Raw genomic sequence first — 14169 nt, 5'->3', positions numbered from 1 at the left:
TGGCTTGCCATTACTTAAGTCTTTCCATTACAAATAAATCAATGAATTTGAATACTCTAGTAAAACAGTCTATTGGGCGAAAGAAAAAAAGGATACATAGCATAATTAATTCTCCGAGTGTCCTATGAATTCAATCATCTAATAATACACTGGACAGAGATTCAGACAGAGTTGGAGAAAGATGCAAGATATTCGACAGGATGTCATTTTCATATTGTTGAGATATATGCTGCGAACATGGCTACCAGTCGAGAACCAACAATGCGCTGTATTTCCCTCCCTCTCAAGCCACAGAGGTGCCAAGAATTAATCAGAAAGCGTTATGAAAGTGACAAAGTACAATATACACATACACGTACGTACACACACACACACACACACACACACACACACACACAATCACAATCACACAAATAAGCATGCAGTGTTCGCGTCAAAAGAAAACATAATTATGTAGATCATTAGACCCTCATTTATGATTAATCTGGTGATATTTTTCCACAAAAATAACAAATGATATGTGAATAATTTTTTTTTCAAATGTCTGTATAGTATTGTACACACCACAGACAGACAGGAAAAGAGAGGAAGAGGGAGAGGGAGATCATGAAATTATACCAATACTATTGAACAATATCACTGGAATATCATAAATCAATGACGTGTATCAAATTTGTTAATAAATTTACTGAAGTGAGACGGAATATCACCCAATATCTCGCGGTCAATCTTCTAAACGGTGGTGTTGGGGGGGGGGGGGGGGGGGGCTGTGACTATACCGAGTGTATTTGACAGTCAAGCGTATAGCACACTATAGCGGCCAGTATGTACACAACCCCCCTGCACTAATTATAATTCATCCAATCTCCCTCCCCCTCGCCACGGACTGGCTCTTGCGCCCGCTCTCCAATCATACATTTTGACCCGCCAAGCTCTCGCATTATGGCCCGGCACAGCTGTAATTGCGAGCTATATTATGTGCTACAACATTTCGTTCGATTATGCACGTTCATTTACCGGAGCGCGCGGCTCGGGATTGGCAGATCGGGGAAAATTGCATTTCTGCTCGCGGAACACCTGTGCACAGAAATTGCCTCTGGCCAGCGCAGCTTGGGATGTGGTTTACCGTTGCGAAGATGGCAGCGCGTCCTCGACCGTTTTACACCTACGCACAGGAAACGTCGTATATATGTCAGACGTCTCTTTGTCCCAGTCTTCTGACGAACTCGACCCCGTGGCTAGAGTACTGGGCCAAAATTTGACCGTATAAATATAATGTAGGACATGCTGTTTTCTCCGCGATTATCACACCATACACGATTAGCGGCGTCTATTATAGGGTGCAACTAAAATGACTAATTCAAATGTAAAGTACTGTTATGAGCATAAGCCAACGGAATAAAGTGACAAAGCGTGATTGAAAAATATTTTGCATATCCTCACATGGATTCCCTGCTGCCCAGGCTTTTAAATGCAAGTGTACATAATTATTTGAATGACGAGTAAACATATATGAAGTAAATTATGCATCGTTTATGCCACGTAAATTATGTACCTATGCTATGGTATTAGCATAATATCAAATCACAATAGAATCGTTAAAAAACAACCATTTCTCACTTTAATTCCCGTCTCCGGTACAGTACTCATTTGATACCAAGAAATAAGGTTTAAAAAACGTTAGTTGAGTTCGGTGTTGACTGATATGTGTGAGATATTTGTACCTCGATAACTATAAATCGAATACCTCCATACTTATCCATAATTTTACACCATTGGTAAAATCTTATCACGAGCTACAAAGAACTCGTTTCCATATCAAAAATGACACTTTGTCCTCTCAGTTTCATCATAGTTTACATTGATAACTACTTCCTAATTTCTTCTGGAAGTCAGTCACAATGCATCTCAACTGTGAGGTGTGTTCTCAGTGATTAAGAATAAAAACAGACAGAAAGAAACACAGACAGACAGCCAGACAGACAGACAGACAGATACAGAGTGACCAATGACAAACATCAGCAACTCTTTGATGGGGTCATGGCTATCAGACGATATGAGGAAGAACAGCAACGAACGTTTGTAATCTCCTTTAACATACATATGATCTGCTCTATGTGATGGGAAGTGCCCTGAAGCCTTTATGGGTTCTAGGTACATGGGTGTATGGGCGGGGAGGGGGAAAGGGGGGGGGGGGGGGTGGGGCGGGATGAGTGAAAGAAAGAGGAAGGAAGAGACTCACACAGGAGAGGGTAGGAAACGTATTACGTGTTCTTACTCCACCTGCTCCGGCGTGATAGATCCAATCACTGTGATCGTAGCTGCCCAAACTCTGCAACCCACACAATCATACAAGGCTCCTTCATTAGCTCGTGTGAATGATTGTTTCTTTAATTTGCTTAAATGAAATGACATATTGTGCATTAATAGCCCGAGTTATCAGCCGCATGTGTGAAGACAGCAGCCAACGACGAAATAATCAGTTCTGAAACGCAATAGCACAATCAATGTGGTTACAAACTGAAATCTGAACTCTGTAATGAGCGTATCAATACCACCAATTTATAGTTATTTGTCTGGGGCATTAACCATCTTTAGTCTTGGTGCACGTGACGTAGGAAGGCTACCACAATCCCATACAAGTGTATAATACACTGCCACACATCTGGGTTAATCAAGAAGGTTTTTATCAACTCGCGCGAATAGAAGGGGGAATATTCGTGTCTCGAAATGACAATTTTGAAACTCCATTAATGTTCGATCATCTCCAGAGAGCAGGACAACGGAGCGAATCAAGCACATTTCGGGTAGCAAAACTGACAGGATAATTACCCGGTAAGACAGCGGACCACGCGTCCATAGAGACAGCAGTGTCGGGCTATGCAATTTCCTGTTTGTTCTCCCGTTCTTTCCGACGTCGGTCGAAATCGTGACATCAAACTTGACGTTAGTCTCAGGATTCCAGACCCCTAAGGTTATTTGCCCTATGTTGACTGAAAAATTTGCACATAGGAATACACCCTCTGTCTTTCCCAAAGTAAGCAACTGCAGTGAGTATGACTAAATCAATATCACGTATATGTTTTGCGACAAACTTTTGGCTACTATATTCCCGAACAAAGGGGTAAAAGGAAGGAGGGAAAGTGCATTATCGGCTTTAAAGCGTTCAATTCAGTCGCCCACAAGGCAAGTAATAGACTTCAAAACTTTCCAGACTTTCCAGTGGCTCTCCGGTCGCAAGACAGATTCGGAAATCGCACACGTCTTCCAAAAAATGAGATGGGAGGAAAATATGGTGGGATGGGGGGGGGGGGTGGGGGGGGGGTGGGGGGAGAGACATGCTCCATCATTACAGATCATTGCAGATGGTGAGCAGCGTCAGAATCGCCCTAACTACGCCTCAGGAAAAATTATAATTCTATCGTGTGGGACCACACTCTTCGCATGTATGTGACGCCGTCACCTGTTCAGATATGCATCATTTCACGTCGGCGCTTTCTTGGGGATCGGAAGTGAGAGGGCTGATGTCGCTCTGGCAGTGTGTGCTATAATGGTGATGGTCTGATATGAAATGACAAAAATGAATATGGCGGTAATAAGAAATCTCCAGGCCTTTGGATGATGGCGCCAATGGCTCTCAGACCCATGCAATACAGACGACAATCAACACTGCGAGGGACAGAAAGTGTTATCACGGTCCTGAGATCTTTAATATACACAATTTGTTTCACTTCATTGCCCGAAATTATCTTTATATATCTTTCTCTATGTATCTACCATCCATCGATATATACGTATCTCTCCATGCATCCATCCATCCGTGCATCTACCTTTTCTACCTGAAAATAATCTTATCCACTGCTTACTAAAGATTTTTCGTTTTCTGTTTTCCGTGTTTGCCCTTTCTTCATATTACGTATAAAGATACTTTACCAAAGCAGGTGCGTTTCAGATGTATACTCGGGAATTCTTAGGCTTCGACATAAGTATCTGTCTTAACAGTGAGTAGGCCTACACAATCTTGTTGACCAAAAAAAAATCGTATTTCCTCTTTCATCATCCTTATCTTGCTTCCCATCATCTTACCACTACCGTCTATCTTCGCTGCAGTTTCACACTTACCCATATATGCTTGAGCAAAATATGTGCTCCCTCAGAGTAAATTGTATAGGCCTAATACCTATTACATGTACGTGTATGTCGAATTCTACAGGATTTCCATAGCGACTGGAAATGAGACTAGCAGACTGCCAGCTGTGAATTGACGGTGTCAGTTTCTGCACAGGAACATGCGAATAATTTGCATGTGTGCAATGGATGTTAATGTGCACCCACAACGATCAACTCAGATTAGTTCCAAACTCGAATGGAGTAAAAGAGAAGTCCAATTAGTGAATTCACTGGCAAAGCTGGGATACAAGGGGGAAAAATCGCAGTAAGTCGTCCAATCTGATTTTCGTCCACAGCAGATATGCAATTTCGTGAATGCACATGCTTTTCGCAAATTTACACGGAATTTCTCCCGATGATGTAACGACTTCATCACGACTGAGTACAGTAAAAAGAAAACAGTCATCTTATTCAAAATCGAAGATGATATGGATGTCGATGGAAAAACAAGGAGAAAATCACATGTATACTGACTTTGTATTATTGACTGCATTAAAATCTATATGGAATGTCTCCTCCACGCGCAATCTCAATAATCCGGGCACGATGGCCCTTCATTTCACTGGTCATGATGCCAATTGATCTTGACCTTTGACCTCCAAGATTTTGATTCATAAATTGACTTCATAAATTTGAATAAGATTTTGATAGTTACGTAATAATTTTAGCGCATAGGAAGTATTTCCCGATTCTTATAAGAATATGTCTACTCATCTACCGAAATTAAATAGTCTGAACCTTTTCACTGAGTTTATATTTCTTTCTTTCAATCGAAGATTCCAAACTGAAGTCGTGGCTAGAAAATAAGAGTTTAACCAAAGTTTAACACTTCGAACATAATATATGGCTTATGATAGCCTCGCCTTTTGCATTCATCACATTTGATATTTGATCTAACAAGGTTTTCATATCGAATATCTGCTCTCACTGTATAATCTGTTTATCATTCATTTTGTCATGACATTAAAATTGCTTACATTTATTTTGCAATAAATGCAGAAAAGTATCTGCAAACGAGCAATCAAGAACGGTCCTATAGCATGAAAAATCGACTACGAAATCGAAGTTTGATTTTTGACATACTTTGACAGAGTTTTGAACGCTATTTCGTACGATGTAACATCATCAATGTGCGATTTTTCGAGTGCCCAGACCTTAGTGCCCTTCTGCCGGTCAGGTGAAGCAGTGTCATTTCTACCTTGACCTTTGAAGTTACATTTTCATCTCAATAACTATCTATAAAAATGAATCTTCTCACAGCTAAAGTTATAACTAGAACATGACCTTGTATTCTGAGACCATTCATTAGTGGTAAACAGTGCAATGTTACTCTTCATGAGGCACACCATCTTTATTATTTTTCTCTACTCGTATAAACGAAATCTGGGGAGCAGAGATGGACGGACAGGTAATTCAGAAAAACAATGCCTTCAGCACCCTTCAATTCAATTCAAAATGATTTTATTTCCATTTTAAGTAATACAAAGTAACATACATCACGCTTACATGAGTACATCCTTTTCTGCACCCTTAGGTGGTGTAGAAAATAAAAAACCATTTGCATTTATCAGTATATAAAAAAGACCCCTATTATCATCCCTTTATTTCGTATATCTTTCGATTGTCACATCCGTGCTCATGCACCCAAATATGACTTGAATTTGGATTACTTCGCTTTGCTCCTTGCAGCAGTAAGACAGTAGGCTTCCTTCCCTCCGAGGAAAAGGAGGACTCTTTCGTAATAATCACCCTCATCGTCTATCACCTTCCACATCTCGATATCTCAGCCGTATCTTTCCATCTCCGACGCCACCCTCTCGGTTGTCGCTTGGCGCGCCCTTAATTCACTATTCCCTAGACCATCACAACCGTCGGCTCGCAAACCCTTCTGCTGGCTTGGGCCCACTTCCCAGCTGCCACTCGCTCGTGACATTCAACCGTGGCTGATGAACCATACGCACATGGGGGCCACTGCGTCGGGAAAGAGGTGGTGGTGGAGGGGGAAACGGAGAAGGAGGAGGAGGAGAGGAGATGAAGAGGAGGAGGAGGAGGAGGACACGAGAGATGATGGCACAGGTAATGATGCCTGGGTAGTGTAGTGATGGTGGTGGAAGTGATGACAAGCGGAAGAACACGTACGTCAGTCGTGTATCGGACTGCGTGATCTCACGTACTCCTACTTGCAACGGCAAGTAGGCCTACTGGTTGCTTGATCTTCTTCACACTCAATAATAGCAATACAACCTTTGACCTCGTGTCCAACTTCCGCTCGAGGACCAGTGGCAACCATGTACAACAACTTCAACTTCAACTCAAAACAGACCACTTACGTGCCCACTTGAAAGATGAGTAATGAGATATGACAATGCTGCTGATGAAATAAGTATATAGCAACACCATCGACGTCCCATCCCAGACTATCGACAGTCTGCTGAACACAGGCTGAGCACAATACTGAGTATACAGAACTTTCTTTCTTGCTTTCTGCATACATGTAGCTGCTCTCATCAAAAGTAAGAATGCAGTGATTTGATTACTGACTGTATACATGATGCATTCATGCAGAGAGCAACCAAAATTGATGAAAAAAAAGAATAGTATGGGGATTTGAAAAGCTATAATCCCCTCTTTTTGTCGTACAATGTTTTGAAGAAGATGGTACTTGGCATCATGCAGAGTGAGGTGCGCTAAGGCTCTCTATAGGTTAGTTTATCAATGAATGGAGCTCGTTCCACGGTTTATCCATGGAGCTACTAGTAGCTCCATGGTTTATCCATGGAACTAGTACTAGTAGCGTTATATCTGATGGAAGGTCTGAACTCAACTGCTTGTTTCAAAACTGAACCGTTGCATTTTTGGTTCCATGTATGCGCCTTTGATCATTTTGTGTATAAGCAACAGAGCTTACTGTGTTGATTGTGTTGATTGTGATGCTGCTGCTGCTAACGGTTACGATTGTGATTAATAATTTTTCCCCCGAGGAAATAAAAGTAGTATCGTTGGACTGATTATTATCATCACTATTATGATCACTGTCATAATCGTCTTCATTATTATCATATTCTCATCACGGAGTACATTAATGAGAAAATCAGAACAGCATTCGACAAACACAAACACCGAGAAAACAACACTTCTCTTCCATAATGTTTCATCAATGCAGTTAAGATTTCAGGTCAGACTGGCTGAATGTGACAAACACAGGGATCGATCCGTCTGTATCGAAGGGGCTACCAGGAAACACCAAGAAGAAAGAAAAGTGTCTAACACTCAACACGACAACAGTCGAGGGGTGTAATATATCTTCGTTTAGGCCTCTCATATTGTGTACAATATATAGAAAGAGGTATATATTTTGTTTGATCATCATCAGTATCAGCAGTATGATTGCATGCAATTTTGTCAGGATCTACAAGTTTGGAGGATAGCCCCGAGTTTCCGCACATAACCTCTGACTTCATAAGGTTTTTTTGTTGGTTTGTTGCTTTGTTTGGTTGTTTTTTGTTTTTGCTTGATCATAATGAGGAGAAACTAAGTATTGTCCCGAAGTTAGATTAATGGTACTGTTTACCATTGGGAGCAGTGATTTAAAAAATGTTCGAGATATCACACTGGATGCACATTGTGTAGGTCAGGTGTATCAAAAAACATCCTACCATATAAAAAATTTGCAATAAAGCCTAAAATACAAGGAGAAAGCAGTATTTTTCTCAATAAACCGTAACTGTAGACGGTTTAGTCTAGAAAAAAAAATATAACTATTGTTCTCATTATGCACATCCAACAATATTTAACATTGAGCATACTGATCCAAATTCTTACATTGGTTACTTCTATCCCTAACTCACATTTTAGAACTATTTTAAAGCACTCACATGAAGCTGGGTTTTTGTTTCATCTGCAAATTGCAATTTATGCCTTTAAGGTGGACAGATGGTGGATATCGTTTTCCTTCAATCTCGCAAACAATATTATTGCTCTATACACAATTCAGTCATTACTGTGGGGTAAACATGATCAATATCTCTGTTCCATCATTCTTCAGATATATACGTTGCAGACATAACGGTTCGTCCTAACATCGTGGCATCAGAAGGAAACTTTATAGCATGTGGAAACAAATCTATCGCGAGATGATCTGATTGGATTTCAGCAGCGACTTTCATTGAGCTATATAGCCGTGGATGAGCTTCTTCAACTGAAGCAGGGAGGTGGGAGATCACCCCCCCCCCCAAAAAAAAAAAAACAAACAAACAAACAAACAAACAAAAAAAAAACAACCCACCTGTGGAAGAACAGTCGTATTTTGCAAATTAGAATTATGGCTGAACGGGCAAACTGTATGTAAAGTTCTTGCAAATTGTGTATATTTTATCTGAGGACGGAAATAAAAACAAGAAACAACAACAACAACAACCTCATTGGTTCCCTGCAAGAACCCCACTGGTTCCCTGCAGAGCGTCAGGATTTGGACAAGAAAATACATGTAGGCCTAATGTATAACTGGAAGTCACACTAGATCACGCAACTTTGCGTTGTTGACGAAAGGCACTGGAGGACACCTGGCCGAGTGAGGGGTGACGAAAAGACGATGACGAAAAGACGATGATAAGAGAACGTGCTGAGTGATACCGGTAAATTAATGCAGCCCTCGGCAAACAATGACGACACGGCAGCGGTCAGTCCTCAAACGGCAATTTGCGAGTCACATCAATGTGCTTTGTAATTGAGTGGTTCAATTCTTTCCGGTGCTGATATTGAATTGGGGGCCAGCGACAATAGGAAATAGTGTGATGTGACACTGCATCACAGGCAATGAAAGCCAAGACGAAGATGGCGAGATGATATTGAAATCAAACTTGACTTCGACATGCAGTTATATCAGAATGATTGAAGGCAACTCCTCCCTATCGTAACTTGTATTATGCTTGTAAACAAAAATAGCATATTACATTACAATCAAAGTACAATATTGTACTCTATAATTCTCTTTATGTCAGAATACGTAATGTCCACTAACGGTTACATCTACTAAATCACATACACAGTAAAAATAATGATGTATAGTGTGAGTATAGGGCCTACTTCTTTTTTTACGTGTTCACATTATATCGCTGTAAACTATGCGCAGTTTAACCGCCTAGCTAAGATACGTGCATGATTAAATGCCTCTGGCATCATTCGGGTCGGAAGCATGATAACATCATCGTTATAGAGACCATTATTGAATTAGATAGAATTGAATATGGGGACAAATAAAATGAACGAACCGGTAACAGGAACCAAACGCGTTGAGGAACGGATCGTCATTAGTATAGTAGTCTCTCTACCAGACAAACGGAAAACGCAAAGTGTACTGTACATAGGGTGAAACATCATCATTATGAGAGAGATGTCCGTAAAGCAAACATCTTATACATTGTACTGTGGAATCGACTTGATGGAAATTCAAAATTTCTAACAACACAGAATGCCAAGATCCCCTCAGAATTCAGAGGTTTACTGCACATCATTTTGACCGAGGCGACGATTATCACAACTTGTCAGAGTGATATTTAGAACACACATTCGCAGGCAGCCAGTCTCCTAAATTTGTTGCTCATCTTCTGTTCGAATTTTGGACATTTTCTTGTGTCGGCTCCATGTCATGTTTGGGGTGGGGTGCGTCTGTAATTCGATACTGAAGATGTGACAAGACCAGCTCGGGTCTCCTTTCCACTTTCCACCTCTCTGTTGACACTTGGGGAGGACTTTTCACTCAGCCTTCTAACTAGACCTCCTGACTCGTCTATAGGACCTCCTTGGTTTTTAAGACGCAGTGAACTTCTTCGAGTGAAGGTTGGGATGTTGTGGGGGGGGGGGGGAGGGGGTGGGTGGGTGGCGGCAGGACAGGGATGAGTGAGCAAGGAAGTGGCGCCACTTGCTCGCGCGTTTTGGAGTCGATCATAAACTTCAGCCATCGGGTCTTGTCTGAAGTCTCATGTTCAGGATCTTCTTCCAATTGTCCAAAAACGACATTGCCCTATCGAATGTTGACAGATTTACGCGATGACTGTCATACTTATTAGGATGTTAATTTGTTTGACATGTGTGTTGAATAGGTAACATCGCGCTAGTCAGACCTGAACGGAAATCAGACAAGGGACTTAATAATAATTTTAGAGTTAACGGACGACTCATGATCACAAATCACGTCCAACAGTAAATTCTGCAATACGTAGAGTTAGCGTAACAAGTACATCTGGATACTTAATGTGTTCGTTGTTCTGCTGAGAGAATGGTCATCGAAGGTATAGATTTAATTGCTTGGAATCAGTTACCTATTAAGTTAAGGCAACACTGTCATCTCCAGAAACATTCAAATCCAAATATAAAACGTATCTGTTCCTCTCACACTGAGGACTAATTGTAATCTATAATTTAATAATGTTCGGAACAATTGCATTCTTTATCTGGTATGTGTTTGTTTGTTGTTTGCCATTTTCTTCTATATATTTTGTCAAGTTTGAACATGCATATGATAATTATCTATCTTTTCATCTTTTGAAGCGCCATGAGCACCGAAAAGTGGACCTGTGCGCTATACAAGAAGCCACTATTATTATCATTACTATTATTATCATAATTAGTATTATTATTATGATGATGATAATGATGATTATAATAATAATAATCATATAATTATTATTATCATCATCATAATTATTATTATTCTTTAATGTCCAATTTACAATGCGTATATATCGAGGACGATAACGCGTCTCTCCCAGAACCACTACCTCGAAATTCCATTTGTCCTGTACACAACGAAATTGCGCGTGAGTACAAGGACGAAAGGAAGTGCGCTGAGCGGAGTTGAAGGAGCAGTGGCTGCTAATTTCTGAAGTTACGGCCCAGGACGAAACGCGAAACGAGATGTTCAAGTAGCTGGTCAACACGGCAAACAGCTGTGAAGTGGCAGAGAGGCAGAAAGGAGAAGAATAGTCGCTCGCTCTCAGCAAGTGACAACACTTTTCCCTCCCTTCTATCTCTCCTCCCCCCCCCCCCCCCCCCGTCTCCCGTCTCTCTCATTTTTCCTTCTGTATCTCGACCGCGATGCATCCAAAGGCGTTGTCTCCACGCGCTTGCTCTATGGCCTGCCTCCAGCTTTTTGCGGTGGACAGTATTGATGAAGGGGGTGGGGTGGGAAGTGTAATTATTATGTTTCATTTCACTCCGCTTCATACAGGCGTGTCGCACACATTCGGCTAGTGCGACAAAGGGCCAAGAAGGCACGTCCATCTCAAAATGAATTTGTTTCAAGTCTGCATTGACTCCATTATCAACGATAGTTATCGAAATTTAAATCATCATGACGTTCGAACGGGATGGACAGTCACTATAAGAGGAGTACATCTGCCTAAACATGAAGTACTCTAGAATAAAAAGACAACAACATATCGCTATGCATGCCATCATGTATTGAAACCAAGACCCCGATTCTATGGCGAAATCATGCTGTTTGTGGGTGAATATTCAGACTCCATCATCCCCCGCTAAAAGTAAAACAAGGTGTGTGTGTGTGTGTGTGTGTGTGTGTGTGTGTGTGCGTGTGTGTGTGTGTGTGTGTGTGTGTGTGTGTGTGTGGGGGGGGGTATTATTCATCACATAGTTTGCCTTACACCAACGATGTGATTTTGACATACACTATTTCTATTCTCTCATTCTATTACAACAGTGTCTATAAAAAAAAAAGAACATTTCCTGTGGTCTTCTTGCCGTGTTTTTTTTTCTTGCTGAAATACCCTATAATATTCTTATAATAAATGTGTTGAGTGATATCTTTGGCGATTACTTAATGTGAAATTAGGAGGAAATTTGCAGTTGACCTATCTAATTAATGAATAATTTGTCAGCGCAGAGAGGTTGTAAACTTGCTCGGAGTATACTACATGGCCTCGTTTCATTAAAAAAGATTGTAAGGATAGAAATTCTTGCCAGAGTAGCATTAGCAAGTTCTGATATAGCAACAGCCAATCAGGAAACTGGTTTCTTGTCACTGGAATGACACTTGTCATTGCAGCAAGAGTTGCCTGTCATAGCAACTGTCTACAGAATGAAGTTCTGGTATAATCTGTATACAGTTATGGAAGAAGACGAACTGGAGGGAGAAGACAACAACGTCGACGATGCGGACGATGAACGAGGGAAAAAAGACGACGAAGAAAAATAAGAAGATGGTAAAGAAGGAGAAGAAGAGAGAGAAAATGATGAAGGAGAAAAGAAGGAGAAGGAAAATAAAGAGCTGTTATGCCTAATTTTCGAGTGTCTTGACCAAACCGATCTACATCCAAACGACAGCGGTTTCACCCACGCACTATGCAACTACATGTCTCAAATGACCAGATGTGAAATCTACACGATGAAGTAACGAGCGACGACAAAAGCAGTTATCTCGCAAACACTTTATGGTTTCCCTTTCACAACGATGTATATCAGAGGCATCGAACTGTATAAGGAAGGAATGACTCCACTGGTATACAACTGATGAAAAGGGTGAACAGATCCAAACACTCACTACCTAAAATCGCCCAACCCCATTTAAACATCACCAAAATACCAATTGATACGCATTTGCGATCATTAGAATATCAGCGAGGAAGACATGAATGCAATTATTGTCGAATATTGTGATATCACTGACGATTCCACAATATGGCATTCTGCTTCCCTAGAGGGAAAAAAATATCAATAGAAGGGACGGATTCAACAGTGAACATGGTTTCTTTGGTATACATGTATGAGAGCACAAAACTGGTGTCAAATTCTGGAATCGAGAATTAAAATGTTGTCATCAGGCTGAAATGAAGGAGAACAAACAGTAAAAATTACCCACTTTTTACGTTATGTAGCCAAATGTTCATGTGCTTATGTGTGCAAAGACATGGTCAACATTGCAGCAAAAGGATCATGTCTTATGTATGCTTATCGCTTATTTACTTCCATGCCCAAGATCATTATCTTTTTAGGAATGCCCACCTGCTGACTAGGGCTACGTGAACATAAAATCATATTTGTGGTTGCATAATTGTGTTCAACAGGTGTGCCCTTTGACCGTTTGCTCCTATTGTTCGGGAGTGGAATGAAAAGACGTTGATCACTCGCGCGAGGTCTTTTCCCCGTCTACCCAGATGTCCGTAAGAGCGTAATTAGCCTTTCATCAAGATCCTTTTCCTGTTTATTCACCGATCACCCATTTTTCTCACCAGATATCTAATCTCTTAATAGTCTAACGGGATATTGACATCGGTCGAGGATACCCTTATGGCTTACGCTGTGACTTTTCACTGATAATGTCAGATATCATTTGGTAAATTTTCTGCTCACTGCGGAATGATCAAGATCTTTCAAAATATGCAATAAATACACTCAGCAAGCCAAAAAAGGGGAATACTGTCAGCAATTCATCTAATTCACAGATCACGTGAAAATGTAGCACCTGTTCGTCAATCATATTCCATAGATTTACGTGAAGTCGTGACGAATCCCGCCAGCGTCGAGAATGTTTTCCTCACTGCTTTCTTCATTCATTGGGGATATGGATAGTGGGACTGGTGAACATAATCTATTTCAGTTCATAACAAGCAAGTTGGTGACTTGGTTTCTTTTGGTAGGCATCCCCCAAAATCGCGTAATAGATCATTTCGGAACCTATGCGTGCTTTGCTCACAAAAGTTGCCCTAACAACCACAAAACTCGCAAAAGGCTTGCCCTTGCTAGCAAGAATTGGTGAATTCCTGCCTTGTTAATTTATTGGAAGGAGCAGGTGAATGAAATGGTTCGTTTACGAGGCTGTAGGACAAGATTAATGAATCGTAATACATTCATTGCATTACAGAAACTGTCTATTGACTATCATGGGACGACATCGTAACGAAGTAGTAATACTGTCAGTTTTCAGGAAAATGGACCGATAACTACAGCGAAGGCTAAATATTTTTGTTAATCAGAGCAAGTGTG

The 14169-nt window shown here is 40.8% G+C and overlaps 1 protein-coding gene across 1 annotated transcript in view; it reads right to left on the bottom strand.

The window, feature by feature from the left end:
• LOC139740691 (uncharacterized) overlaps nt 1-14169 on the bottom strand; it is a 31634-nt gene that overhangs the window by 15301 nt on the left and 2164 nt on the right. The window lies entirely within an intron of this gene.

This window comes from Diadema antillarum, unplaced genomic scaffold, assembly GCF_040938485.1.
Source record: "Diadema antillarum isolate AM-2024a unplaced genomic scaffold, OU_Dant_1.0 seq00000872_RagTag, whole genome shotgun sequence".
Lineage (NCBI taxonomy): Eukaryota > Metazoa > Echinodermata > Echinoidea > Diadematoida > Diadematidae > Diadema > Diadema antillarum.
This window is presented reverse-complemented; position numbering and strand designations above follow the sequence as displayed.